Source organism: Sus scrofa, chromosome 12 (genome assembly GCF_054392235.1).
Source record: "Sus scrofa isolate SSC_HxYL_T2T_F1_AM1 chromosome 12, Sscrofa_HxYL_maternal_Yorkshire_Landrace_v2.0, whole genome shotgun sequence".
Classification (NCBI taxonomy): Eukaryota; Metazoa; Chordata; class Mammalia; order Artiodactyla; family Suidae; genus Sus; species Sus scrofa.
The window spans coordinates 631,533-646,372 of NC_139394.1; the positions used below are offsets into that span (position 1 = coordinate 631,533).

General features: G+C 48.7%; 1 protein-coding gene and 1 long non-coding RNA gene across 3 annotated transcripts in view; one reads left to right on the forward strand and one right to left on the reverse strand.

Annotated features, from left to right (window-relative positions):
* FOXK2 (forkhead box K2) overlaps positions 1-14,840 on the reverse strand; it is a 54,781-nt gene that overhangs the window by 32,305 nt on the left and 7,636 nt on the right. The window lies entirely within an intron of this gene.
* Positions 5,099-13,337, forward strand: LOC146397955 (uncharacterized). Its single transcript, XR_014820502.1, has 2 exons — positions 5,099-8,615; positions 12,993-13,337. It is a non-coding gene; the product is annotated as an uncharacterized LOC146397955 (long non-coding RNA).

Here is a 14,840-nt window from a genome sequence, read left to right on the forward strand (position 1 = left end):
AATATTCTAAAAAACTGGTCTGTCCTCTTCTAAAGCTTCAACATCAGGAGTTCCCATCGCGGCTCAGTGGTTAACGAATCCGACTGGGAGCCATGAGGTTGCAGGTTCGATCCCTGGCCTCGCTCAGTGGGTTAAGGATCCCACATTGCTGTGGCTGTGGTGGAGGCCGGCGGCTACAGCTCATGCCATGGGTACAACGCTAAAAAGACAAAAAGACGAAAAACAAAAAACAAACCAAACCAAAACTCAACATCAGAGAAGACACAGCACGGCCACAGATGAGAGGAAAATTCAATGTGAGAGAAAGAGCATCACCAAACTACAGCCCCTGTCCAGGGAAAGCCAGAGGTGGGGTCACAGTGTCGCACCAGCACTAGGCGGTGTTGGCACTGGGCTATGCGTGTGGAAGAGAATTTTTTAGGACACACACGTGGAAATATTTTAGAGGAAAAAATGCATCATGTATGCAACTCACTCTCAAACATTTCAGGAAAAAAACAGTGATGAAGCAAGTGTGGTAAATGTTAATATTTGGGAACCTGGGAAAATGAGAATCTCTGCTCTATTTTCGCAACTTTTCTATAAGTCTGAGTAATTTCAAAGAAAAACAGAACCTTTCAAGATGTCCAGTGCAAAAAGCTTGATGGTCTCGGCTGTGCCCCTCTGGGTGTGGCTGGGCCTGTGCCAGGCCAGGAGCTATGTCGTGGTCCATGGCAAGGTAAGCTGGGCAGAGCGCCTAGAAACCACTCACTCCTGTGGCTGTGCGCTGGGCCTGCTCAGGGACAGCCTGAGAGCCCTGTTCTGGGACATTCTCGTCACTGACTCTCTTCCCATGAGAGTCTATGCATTTCAGAAATTTATCAAATTCCAGCGGAGTTCCCGTCCGTTGTGGCGCAGCAGAGACGAATCCGACTAGGAACCATGAGGTTTCAGGTTCGATCCCTGGCCTCGCTCAGTGGGTTAAGGATCTGGCCTTGCCTTGAGCTGTGGTGTGGGTCACAGACACAGCTCGATCCTGCGTTGCTGTGGCTGTGACTGTGGCGTAGGCTGGAGCTACAGCTCCCATTAGACCCCTACCCTGGGAACCTCCATGTGCTGCAGGTGCAGCCCTTAAAAAAAAAGGCAAAAAGACAAAAATAAAAATAATTAAAAATTATAAATGAGAAAAACATTAAAAAAAAGAAATCTATCAAATTCCAAGGACGATCTGGTGGGACGCCTGACACAGTTATGAAAAAACGTTGCTTCACTGCAGTTCGATTCTACACCTGCCTCCAGGGTGTCTATGTGCCTGACAGTCAGCCTCAGGCCAGGCAGGGAAGTGCCACCCGGTTCTGGGGTACACAGGGTCAGGGCCACATGACACAAGCGACCCTGCCGCCTGTGTCACTCACGCAGCACAGGTAATGTCAGAGCGACACACCAACCTGTCACTGCGATGACACCATACTCCGGACTGCTCTCCAGGGAGTAAGGTTTGTTCCAGGGCGGTGAGGACAGAGAGGGGGACGGGGTGTGACGGGCGTGGGCGCGGAGCCGGGAAGACCGCAGGACGCGTGGCTTCACGTCTGGCTTGCGTGACTAAGGGAGTGTCGCTGGCCGTTCCTGGGATGCGGGTGACGGGTGGGTGAGGAACAGGCTGGCGGCCCCATGGCTAAGGGGACACAGGACCTCTGGGGTACTCATGACCCGCCATCCCAGGGGGACAGCCGACCAGCCCTCTCTGGAACTGGACAGACACTCAGTGTCCCTGGAGGGCGCACTGGCCACATCACAGAAGAGAAGCAGCCTCAGAAACTCAGCTCGCAGGTCTGGTGGAAGAGGGCAGCCCCTGAGACGCCAGTGAGCTCACCTCGAAGGAGGGGCACTGACACGGGAGATTAAAAGTGGGCTCCAGGAGTTCCCATCGTGGCGCAACGGAAACGAATCCGTTTAGGACCCATGAGGTTGCGGGTTCGATGCCTGGCCTTGTTCAGCGGGTTAAGGATCCGGCGTTGCCTTGAGCTGTGGTGTAAGCCGGCAACAGCAGCTCCGATTAGACCCCCTGGACTGGCAACCTCCAGATGCTGTGAGTGTGGCCCTAAAAAGACAAAGGACCAAAAAAAAGGAGGGGGGCCCTCCAGTGCCAACCCAGCAACAACAGCAGCCATGCTGCCTCTTTATCTTCTGCAGAACTGGAAGAAAAATTCCTCTTCTTTCCAAACCCGCTGTCTACTTTCACATGTTCATCATTCTCCACCACCAGTTTCCTCTAGTTTCTGACGGAAATAACGAGGCCTACACTACAACCTTGAAGGAACGGTGCTGGTGACTCATAAATTACTCCCCCAGCCCAGGCTGCCTCTTCTGTGGCTCTAGGAGCCACACGTCCACACCAGCAGCCCGTCATGCCTGCTGGCCAGGCCCAGCTGCCACCACCATTGGTCTGAAAGGGCCACCGAGAGCCTAGCAGGCACTTCCTTTGCCCCAGAAGCGGGGGCTCGTCCAGCTCAGGGGAGGGCGGCCAGCAGCCACTTAAAGAGTAAAGCCACAGGTCCAGAGCCTGACCAGCTATGAGACCATCAGGACCGTGCAGACGACGCGGGAAGGAGCTGGGAACGAACCCTAAGAGTCCACATTTCTCTCTGTTGCTCCCCAGCAATGCCTATCACCTCAGCTTGACATCTTACCCTGAAAAGCACTAACGCATGAAAACTCACGAAACACCACGGTGTCCATTACAGCAGGCAGTTTTTGTTGCATTTAACATGCACTTCTAAAAGAAAGAAACAAAACAAAACCCCCCCCAAAAAAACAAAAACACACGCATTTCTAACCAGAGCCTCAAGAGCCTGATTCAGGAAGACAGCTGTGACTCGGGCTCAGGCCCTGGCTGGCAAGTTCCATCTTTGAGAGAAGCACTCTCACGGCCCGTGTGGCTTGGAGGTGACAAAGGAACTAGAGGCACACGAGACCAGACTGTGCCACAGGGACAGGGCCACTGCGGGTGTGTGGCTGCCCAGTGCAGTCGGACAGGTTATGTGCTCAGGACCACAGAGGAGGCGGGCTGTTCTCAGCCAGCACCCAGGTCGCCCGTGAGTCCGTTTTCTCAGTGAGGCCCAGTGGGTCAATGGAGCACGGCCTGGGGCCTGCAGGCTCAGCTCACAAACACCTCGCCTCCTGCAGCCCTTCCCTCCAGGACCATTCCGGCCGTACTCTTCCAAAGTGGTTATGCCCACGAAAGCCGAACACACGTACACCCTGTGAGCCACTGGAGCCTTCCCAACAGAAATGTGCACATGCTCATCAACACTCAGCTACCAGAACCTAGCTCACATTTTCAACTACAAAAGCATGCCAACTTAAAAACATCTATAAGATACTCAGAGCAGCATTATCCATTATAATAGTCCCAAATAAAACTACCTAGGAGTTCCCTGGTGGTTCAGTGGGTTAAGGATCCGACGTTGTCACTGCTGTGGTGCAAGTTCGATCCCTGTCTGGGAACTTATGTGTGCTTCAGGTGTGGCCAAAAAAACCAAAAAGCCCTACCTAGAGAGTTCCTGTCGTGGCTCGGCAGTTAATGAACTTGACTAGCATCAGTGAGGATGCGGGTTCGATCCCTGGCCTCACTCAGTGGGTTAAGGATCTGGCATTGCCTAGAGCTGTGGTGTAGGTCGCAGACACGGCTTGGATCCCACGCTGCTGTGGTTCTGGCGTAGACCAACAGCTACAGCTCTGACTGGACGCCTAAGCTGGGAATTTCCATAGGCCATGGGTGCGGCCCTAAAAGACAAAAAAAAAAAAAAAAAAAAAAAACCACAAAACCCTATCTAAATGCCATTCTATATCAGAATATCAAGTTGTGGTATATTCATATTATTAAATATGTTACAGTCATGAGAATGAATGATACAAAAACATGGGCTAATCTCAAAAACATTTTTTATTGCCTTATTTGGCCACCCCTGCAGCATACGAAGTTCCCAGGCCAGGCAGCAAAATCCAAGCCAGAGCTGTGATCTGCGCCATGGCTGCATCAATGCTGCATCCTTAGCCCAATGTGCAGCATGTCCCCACACAAGCCGGATTAACCCACTGCACCACTGTAGAAACTCCTCAAAAACATTGTTTTCTTTTTTTTCTTTTACATCCGCACCCACAGCCTACGAAGTGCCCAGGCCTGGGATCAAACCCCTGCCTCTGCAGCAACCCAAGCCGCTGCAGTCAGACTGTTAACCCACTGAGCCACAGCAGGAACTCCTCAAAAACATCTGATTCAGTGAAAGGCCAGCACCACCCCTGACGTCCATTCTGTTTAATTCCATGTACACAAAGTCAAGAACAAATAAACACCAGGGTTTAGAACTCAAGATAGTGGTTCTGTGGCTCGGAGCGACACAGGGGCTTCTGGGCTGCTGACAAGGCACTGTGTCTTAAACAGAGGCAGGTTACACTGTGGGGTCTCACTAAGCCTTTTTTTTTTTGGCTGTATCTACAGCATATGAACATTCCTGGGCCAGGGATCAAACCTGCACGATAGCAGCGACAACACCAGATCCTTAACCTGCTGAGCCACCAGGGAACTCCTGGCAGACCTGTGCTGTCCGGCTCTCTGCTCACTGCCATTTCTCCAACTGCCCCACTGTAGTGCCCCCTGCACCCAGCAAGCTCACAAAGCACCTGAAAATAAGTGTTCGTCTGTGTGCAAAAGAGCTCGTTTCTCCTACTGCCTCCCCGGTAACCAGAATCCCACTTATGAATCATGTCTGAACCTCAATAATCTGATCAGCCTCTATACATGATCAAACTGCAATGTGGGTTCTTTTTCCTTTCCTTTTTTTTTTTTTTTTGTCTTTTTCCCTTTTCTAGGGCTGCTCCCCTGGCATATGGAGGTTCCCAGGCTAGAGGTCTAATCAGAACTGTAGCCACTGGCCTACGCCAGAGACAGCAACTCGGGATTCGAGCCGTATCTGCGACCTACACCACAGCCCACGGCAACACCGGATCTTCAACCCACTGAGCAAGGCCAGGGATCAAACCCACAACCTCATGGTTCCTAGTCGGATTTGTCAACCACTGAGCCACAATGGGAATCCTCTTTTTTCATTTTTAAAACTTTTTGTTTTCTGTGTTTCTTTTTCTTTTTATTATTTGTATTTTTTGGCAGCACCCATAGCATGTGGAAGTTCCTAGGCCAAGGATCGAACTGGCACCTCCTCAAAGATAAGCCAGACCATTAACCCACTGCAACACAGCAGGAACTCCAATGTTTCTCGTTTTTAAAGATACACTTCACCAGGAAATTCTAACCCTGGCAATGCCCAGGATGAATCTCGAGGATATTGTGCTAAGCAAAATAGGCCAGACACAAAAGGACAAACACACTGGAGTTCTCACTGTGGTACAACAGGATCGGCGGCACCTTGGGAGCACTGGGATGCGGGTTTGATCCCCTGCCTGACACGGTGTTAAGGATCTGGCAGCTCGGTTCTGATCCCTGGTCCAGGAACTCCGCATGCTGCAGGATGGCCAAAGGAGGGAGGTGGAGGACAAACTGTATGATTCCACATGAAGAACCTTGAGTAGCTAAATTCAGACACAGAAAGCAAACTGTGGCGGCTGGGGCTCAGGGAGGGAAGATGGGGAGTTAGTGTTCAATGGGCAGAGCCTCAGTTTTACAAAAAGAAAAAGAGTCCTGGGAGTTCCCATTGTGGCTCAGCAGTAATGAACCCAACTAGTATCCACGAGGACATGGGTTTGATCCCTGGCCCCACTCAGTGGGTTAAGGGTCCAGCGTTGCCAGGGTTGTGGTGCAGGCCGGCAGCTGCACCTCCAATTCAACCCCTGGCCTGGGAACCTCCATATGCTGCAAACACAGCCCTAAAAAGAAAAAAAAAAAAAAAAATCTTCTGGAAAGAACCATTGGGAGTGACATCAGCAAAATGGCTCAGTAGGAAGCTACAAGCTCTCACCACCACCCCCCAACACCCCCCGCCGCCCCCCCCCAGAGGAAACCAAAGCGAAACTATCAGAATCCATGTCTGAAAGCTGCAAAGCTGTCAGGCGCCTGTAACCACCCCGTGTAACCACCACTGGGAAAGAGGTCCTGAAAGGTAGGAGTTTGGAGTTTGCTGTCCCTGTTCACACCCTCCACAGGGCAGCAGGCCTGGTCCTGGAGCACAGAAGGTCTTAAAGTGGCCGGTCCTCAAGCGGTGGCAGCCTGGGTTGCCAATACGGCACTGTGTCCCTGGTGCTGGGGAGCAGAGCAGACCTCACTCACGTTTTACTGCATCTGTCTGTTCCAAACCATCTCGCGGCTTCCGAAAGGACCACCCCTCTGTGTTCTGCCTACTACAGAACGCAGACTTGAAAAAGCTTGAAAACACAAGTCAATTTTGCCTCTGAGCCTACAGCAAAAGACTGCAGTTCAAACACATGATATACTGCCTACGGCAAAAGCTGGGGACAGTTTCCCTGGGAAATGAGGACATTGGAAAATAACAGTGCCCACTGGGAAATTCGGAAAGCCACACACACACCAGGGCAGGACGCCCGTTGATACAAGACCTGAGAAGACCCTGGGCCTTCGCTCTGGCCTGGTCCCCAAGCACGATGCAAGCCTGACCAAGAACTGAAGGAGGGCCCAGGCACAGAGCCGACTTTCAAAGACTAGGAGATGGGAGCGCTCCTGGCGTTCAAAGAAATCTCTGTCAAAACACCAGCTGAACACGAGCCATTAAAGAGGACTTCAGAGTCAGAGTGTCAAGGAATAGTCTTTGCAATAGCAGTTTGGGAAAATCAAAATCACTATGCAAAAAGGATACCTATAGCCTTGAACAAACAAAAACAGAGTTCCTGTCGTGGCTCAGCAGAAACAAATCTGACTAGTACCCATGAGGATGCAGGCTCGATCCTGGCCTTGCTCAGAGGGTTACGGTCCAGCATTGCCGTGAGCTGTGGTGTAGGTCACAGACATGGCTCAGATCTGGCACTGCTGTGGCTCTGGCGTAGGCTGGCAGCTACAGCTCTGATTCAACCCCCTAGCCTGGGAACCTCCATATGCCACACGTGCAGCCCTAAGACAACCAAAAAAAAAAAAAAACTTAAACAAGAAACAGCAAACCCTAAGGAAGAAGTAGAATCTGATTTCCAGAACTACTACATTATAATAGTCAAATATCTGGTTTTCAACAGCAAATCACAAGGCACAAAAAGAAACAGTGAAGTATGACTCAAAGGTACAGAATAAACGAACAGAAATCATCAGTGAAGAAGGTGAGAGATTGGACTTACTGATAAAAACTTTAGAACATTCTGCTACGTGTGCTCCGGTAACTGAAGGCCAACACCAACAACTAAAGGAAGTCAGGAAAAGGATGTACGAAAAAAGGAGTATCGGTAAAGAACAGAAATAAGAAGGAATGAAACACATCCTGGAGATGAAAAGCACAGTGTATCAAATAAAAAATTCACTACAGGGCCCAAAAGCCTATCTGAACAGGCAGAACAAAGAATCTCCAAACTTAAAGACAGGATCACTGCAATTATCAAGCCTAAGGAGTAGAAAGAAAAAAGAATGAAGCGTGAGCACAGGAGTTCCCGTTGTGGCTCAGTGGTTAACGACTCTGACTAGGAACCATGAGGGCGCAGGTTCCATCCCTGGCCTCGCTCAGTGGGTTAAGGATCCGGCGTTGCCGTGAGCTGTGGTGTAGGTCACAGATGTGGCTCGGATCCCACGTTGCTGTGGCTGTGGTGTAGGCCGGCGGCTGTAGCTCCAATTCGACCCCTAACCCGGGAACCTCCATGTGCCACAGGTGCAGCCCTAAAAAAGCAAAGCTCTTCTCATTAGAGACACACAGGCAAAGAAATCCTAAGCACTGACGGCCTGGTTACTAGGAACCCACAGATGTTGCAAAGAACTAGATATTTTTCAAAACTGTGACTAACAATTTGCATCAATAAAATGTACACTCTGAAAAACAAGCTTTATGAGAGAACAAAGTAAAAGATCAGTGGAAAATAAAGTTTCACTTTCAGGGGTGGGGAGGGAGAGGAGGATAAAGCTGGACCACCACACTAAGGACAAGAACTTGCTCCAGCTAGGACAATTCCAGAAGCATCTCCCTAGGCCTCTGCAGGAGTCCTCCACCAGAACAACCACCAGGAGCCTGCCCCTCCTCCAGCATGAGACACAGGCCACAGGAGCCAGGGTCCGTGCACCTGCTGTGTGGGCGAAGTGAGGACGCATCTGCAAGGACACAGGCAAGACCAGACACACCGTGACCAGCAAGGAGTGACACTGAAGAAAAGAAAACTGCATGGGCCAACTGGCCTCTGGAAGAGACCTCTGCTGGTTACCAGGCAGCACAACAGCTATGTCACCAGCACACATCACCAAGGACATTTTTCTTCAACTACAGGAAACGCTGCTCACAGGTATCCAACTCCCCCTTGCCACGTATCCATCAATCTAAAATACAGGGAGTGCCCCCTGTGGCTCAGAAGGTTATGAGCCCAACTAGTATCGATGAGGATGTGGGTTCGATCCCTGACCTCACGCAGTGGGTTAAGGATCTGGCATTGCCACAAGCTGCAGCATAGGCCAGCAGCCTGGGAACTTCCATATGCCACAGGTATGGCCCTAAAAAGCCAAAAAAAAGGAAACAAAAAAAAAAAACCGAAACCAAAAACTAAAACCAAAAAAACCACGTAGTATGGTCTACCATCAACATAAACAAGACAAGTGCAGAGAATTAAGAATCAGAGAGTGAATTTAATTTTATATTTAACTGTCTACACGGTTTCCTTGATGCAATATCTACCAAATAAAAATCCTGAAGCCTACAAACTCACCAACAGACATCTGAGTCCTGTCAAGCTCCTGGCACCACCCAAGGTCACTGAGGGTCATAGGCCACAGTCCCAGGAAGCATACAACCCGAGGATGAAGAAGCCCAGCCCAAGGAGCACTTGAGTGCCAAGGCGCAGGATGTGAGCAGTGTTTAACAACACGTGTGGGCCAGTCCAGAGGGAGCCTAGGCAAAGCAGGACACAGGACTCGGGAGAGGCTGGAATGCACAGTTTGCATTTAAGCCACATCCTCCCTGCCCAGCTCAAAAGGCTGTAAAATTGATCCTCGTGATCCTAACACTCTCCAAAAGGTGAGAAAGAGAGCAAAACAGAGTATTTTTAAAACATCACTTATCACTCAAAATGCTATTACAGTCTGAGAAAAACACCAACAAAACACAAGTCTTCAATTTACTAGTTTAGGGTTATCTGTATTCCATCTGTTCAAGGGTAAAGAGACGAGGGTTTTTTTTGGTGGGTTTTGTTTCTTCTTTTTTTAGGGTGGCACTAGAGGTATACTAGGAGGTTCCCAGGTTCCAATCAGAGCTGTAGCCACCGTCCTACACCACAGCTCAAGGCAATGCCAGATCCTCAACCCACTGAGCGAGGCCAGGGATCGAACCTGCAACCTCATGGTTCCTAGTTGGGTTCGTTTCCACTGCGCCATGATGGGAGCTCCAAAAGATGAGTTTGGTGCTGCCAATTACTGGTGACTAAATACCAAGAAAACGGCGTCCGGCAGCAGTCCCTCACGGTGTGGTGGTAGTGACAAGGATGTCACTCTCCCTCACGCCACCAGCAGATGTTCCACGGGAACCAAGACCACAAACCACTGCCTAACTCCACTGCAGCAACTCAGTGTTTCATTAGCCACGGATGCTCTTAGAAGGATGTGACCAACCTAAAGAAAGCCGCTGGACAGAGGGCTGAGAGCAGCCTCCTTACAACCCAGGGAAGGCTCAGGATCGCATCCTGGGAGTGACCTTCCAAAGCTGCCAGGGGTGATTCCACCCCAGGCCCGGAATCTCAGTCTTCGTTTCAGAAAGGCTCTGCTCCTGAATTCGAAACAAATGCTTTGGTACCTTAAAGGTCTCAGACACCTGCAAATTATTAAAATTCAGCATCTATGGGGCAAGGAGTGACGGCCACTGTAACCGTCTGCTAGATCGCTGTGCTCCAAGGGTCTCGCCATCCCAGCACTGAGGCTCCTCTGTTGTAGGTGGAGTGCCCTGCATCACAGGGCTTGCAGCAGCATCCTGGCCCCAGGCCACTAGATGCCAGCAGCACCCTCTTCCAGTCGGGCCAACCTAACATGCTGCCAAACAGCCTGGGGAAGGGAAGGGCACCCTAGTGAGAACCACTGCTGTACTCTGACACCTCTCACTGCGTAAGACACAAGAGCATTCCGTCCCAAATGACAAACTGCAGCAAGAGCCAAATAACGTCTAAAATCCCTATGGAATTCTCACGTGCACACACACCGGAAAGTGAGGCACACACCCTGGGAAAGGCACCATCCTACAAGGCGCTTCCTCGTCTCCTCACAGCCACCTTCTAAAGTGACGGTGGTACACCTTGTCATGATGCTCCAACTGCTTCAAATCACAGAAACGGGAGTTCCCACTGTGGTACAGCAGAAACAAATCCGAGTAGCAACTACGAGGTTGTGGGTTCGATCCTGGGCCTCACTCAGGGGGTTAAGGATCCAGCGTTGCCCTGAGCTGTGGTGTAGTTCGCAGATGCAGCTCAGACCTTGCATTGTTGTGGCTGTGGTGTGGGCCAGCAGCTGTAGCTCTGATTGGACCCCCTAGCCAGGGAACCTCCATATGCCATGGGCGTGGCCCTAAAAAACAAAAAACAAAAAACCACCCAAAAAAGGGCCTTATTAAAAACAGGGACCACAGGAATTCCTGTTGTGCCTCAGCGGGTTACAACCCAACTAGTATCCTTGAGGATGAAGGTTCATTCCTGGGCCTTCCTCAGAGGTCTAAGGATCTAGCGTGGCTGTGGCCAAGGCCAGCAGCTGCAGCTGCAATTCAAACCCTAGACTGGCAACTTCCATATGCCACAGGTGTGGCTCTTTCAAGAAAATAATAATAAAACCTGGGACCAGAAGGGTAGGAGCTGACCTACTGTATTATTATTTAAGATATTGTAAACTGGTCAAAAACCCAAACTTAAAAAAAAGTATGACCCTCATAAAAGTGTTAAACAGATTAGAGTATCATCAAAAATGCTAACCGCTTTCATTAAAAGCTTCTTTATCTCAAAGGGAACAATCCCAAAGACATTCCACAGAGCCACCATCACCCTACTACCAAAACCAAAGACACTAACAAAAAGGAAAATTATAGTCCGATATCTTTGATGAATATAGGTGCACAAATTCTCAACAAAATTTTAGCAAACCGAATCCAGTAACACATAAAAAAGATCATACAACACAACCAAGCGGGACTCATTCCAAGTTCGCAAGATGGCTCAGCACAGAGAAATCAATCAATGTTAACACACTACATTAACGTAAGTAAAAAACCACATGATCATCTCAACAGATGCAGGAAAAGCTTTTGATAAAACCCAACATCCATTCATGATAAAAACTGTTACCAGGAGTTCCCACTGGGGCTCAGTGGTAATGAACCTGACTAGTATCCATGAGGGCATGGGTTTGACACCTGGCCCCACTCAGTGGGTTAAGGATCCAGAGTGGCCATGAGCTGTGGTGTAGGTCACAGATGAGGCTTGGATCTGGTGCGGCTGTGGAGTAGGCCAGCAACTACAGCTCTGATTCGACTCCTATCCCTGAAACTTCCATATGTCGTGGCCTCGGCCCTAAAAAGACAAAAAAACAAAACAAAACAAAAAACCTTTTACCAAAGTGGGCAGAGTGGAAACATATCTCGGCATAATAAAAGCCATTTATGGGAGTTCCCGTCACGGCTCAGTGGTTAACAAATCCAATTAGGAACCATGAAGTTGCGGGTTTGATCCCTGGCCTTGCTCAGTGGGTTAAGGATCCGGCATTGGCATGAGCTGTGGTGTAGGTCACAGATGCGGCTTGGATCCCGCGTTACTGTGGCTCTGGCGTAGGCCGGTGGCTACAGCTCCAATTAGACCCCTAACCTGGAAACCTCCACATGCCACAGGAGCAGCCCTAGAAAAGGCAAAAAGACAAAAAATTTAAAAAAAAAAAAAAAAAAAGCCGTTTATGACAAACCCACAGCCAATATAAAGCTCAACAGAGAAAAACTAAAAGCCTTCCCACCAAAATCTGGAACAAGATGCCCACTCTCACCACTTTTATTCAACATAGCACTCAAGTCCTAGCCATGGCAATCAGGCAAACAAAAGAAATAAAAGGTGGAGTTTCTGTCGTGGCGCAGTGGTTACCGAATCCGCCTAGGCACCATGAGGTTGTGGGTTCAATCCCTGGCCTCGCTCAGTTGGCTGAGGATCTGGCGTTGCCGTGAGCTGTAGTGTGGGTCTCAGACTTGGATCGGATCTCACGTTGCTGTGGCTCTGGCGTAGGCCAGCGGTCACAGCTCCAATTCAACCCCTAGCCTGGAAACCTCCATATGCCATGGAAGCGGCCCTGGAAAAGGCAAAAAGACAAAAAAAAAAAGAAAGAAAGAAAGAAAGAAAAGGTATCCAAATTGGAACCGAAGTAAAATTGTTAGCATATGCAGATGACACAATACTATATATAGAAAACCCTAAGGCCTCCACGGAAAACCGACTTGAACTGATCGACAAATTCGGCAAAGGAGCAGGATATAAGACGAATGTAACCTGCTGTGGCTCAGGAGGTTAAGAGCCCAACATAGGGCCCGTGAGGATGCCGAGAAAATTAAACACCTAGCAATAAACCTAAGCAAGAAGGGGAAAGACCTATATGCTGAGAAGTATAAAAATTAATACTGGAAATTATTAAAAGGATTTGAAGAAATGAAAAGATACCCAGTGCCCAGGACTAAAAGAATATTATTAAAATGACCGTGCTACCCAAAGCAATCTACAGATTTAATGTGATCCCTATCAAATTACCCATGACAGGACTTTCAGACGTGGGTCAGATTTGCAGTTGCTGTGGCTGTGGTATAGGCCAGCAGCTGCAGCTTCAATCTGCCCCCTAGCCTGAGAACTTCCATATGCTACAGGTGCAGCCCTAAAAAGATTTAAAAACAAAAAAACCCCAACTACTCATGACATTTTTCACAAAACTAGAATAAATAATCCAAAAATGTATATGGAATCAGGGAGTTCCCATCGTGGCTCAGTGGTTAACGAATCCGACTAGGAATGATGAGGTTGCAGGTTCAGTATCTGGCATTGCCACGAGCTGTTGTGTAGGTTGCAGATGCGGCTCGGATCCGACGTTGCTGTGGCTGTGGTGTAGGCAGGCGGCTACGGCTCCAATTCGACACCTAGCCTGGGAACCTCCATATGCCGCAGGAGCAGCCCAAGAAATGGGAAAAAGACCAAAAAAAAAAAAAAAAAAAGAATATGGAATCATATAAGACCCAGAAGTGCCAAAGCAATCATGAGGAGAAAAAAAGGGGGGGAAGGAGGCACAATTCTCCCAGGGTTCAGACAACACTATGAAGCTGCAGTAATCAAAACAGTATGGTATTGGTACAAAAACAGACATACAGACCAACAGAACAGAATACAGAGCCCAGAAATAAACCCTCACACCCACACACCTACAGTCAATTAATCTTCAACAAAGGACGCACGAATATAAAATGGGAAAAAGACAAGTCTCTTCAGCAAGTGGTGCTGGGAAAACTGGACAGCTACATGTAAACCAATGAAATTAGAATAGACCGTGTACAAAAATAAACTCAAAATGTTTTCAAGACTTAAACATAAAACGCATCACCATAAATCTCCTAGAAGAGAACACAGGCAAAATGCTCGCTGACATAAACCGTAAAAATGTTTTCTTAGGTCAGTCTCCCAAGGCAATAGAAATATAAACGAAAGTAAATAAATGGGACCTAATCACAAACTTTTGCACAGCAAAGGAAACCATTACAAAAATCTGAAAAGATAACCTACAGAAGGGGAGAAAATGGTTGCAAACCATGCGGCCAACAAGAGCTTCATCTCCAAAACACACAAACAACTCATACAACTCAGCACAAAGACAAACCAAATCAAAAAATGGGGGGAGTTCCATTTGAGCCACATTTGAGTTCCATGTGGCAGTGGGTTATGAACCTGACTAGTATCCAGGAGGATGTGGGTTCAATTCCTGACCTCACTCAGTGGGTTAATGATCTGGCGTCATTATGAGCTGTGTTGAAAGTCGCAGACTTGGCTTGATCCCACATCACTGTGTCTGTGGCATAGCCAGCAGCCATGTAGCTCCAATTCACCCCCTTGCCTGGGAACTTCCTAAAAGACCTAAAAAGAAAAAAGGAAAAAAAAGAAAGAAAGAGAAAAGGATAATTTTAAAAAGGGGGCAGAAAACCTAAACAGACATTTCTCCAAAGAAGACACACAGATGACTAGTAGTCCCAAGAAAAAAATGCTCAACATCACTATTTATTACAGAAATGCAAATCAAAACTACAACGAGGTACCACCTCACACTAATCAGAATGGCCATCACAAGTAAGTCTACAAGGAGTTCCCGTCGTGGCGCAGTGGTTAACGAATCCGACTAGGAACCATGAGGTTGCGGGTTTGATCCCTGCCCTTGCTCAGCGGGTTAAGGATCCGGCGTTGCCGTGAGCTGTGGTGTAGGCCGCAGACGCGGCTCAGATCCTGCGTTGCTGCGGCTCTGGCATAGGCTGGCAGCTACAGCTCCGATTCGACCCCTAGCCTGGGAACCTCCATATGCTGCGAGAGCGGCCCATGAAATAGCAAAAAGACAAAAAAAAAAAAAAAAAAAAAAAACAACAAGTAAGTCTACAAATTAATGCTGGAGAGGGTGTGGAGTAAAGGGAACACTCCCTTTGGTGGGAATGTAAACTGGTAAAACCACTACGGAAAACAGC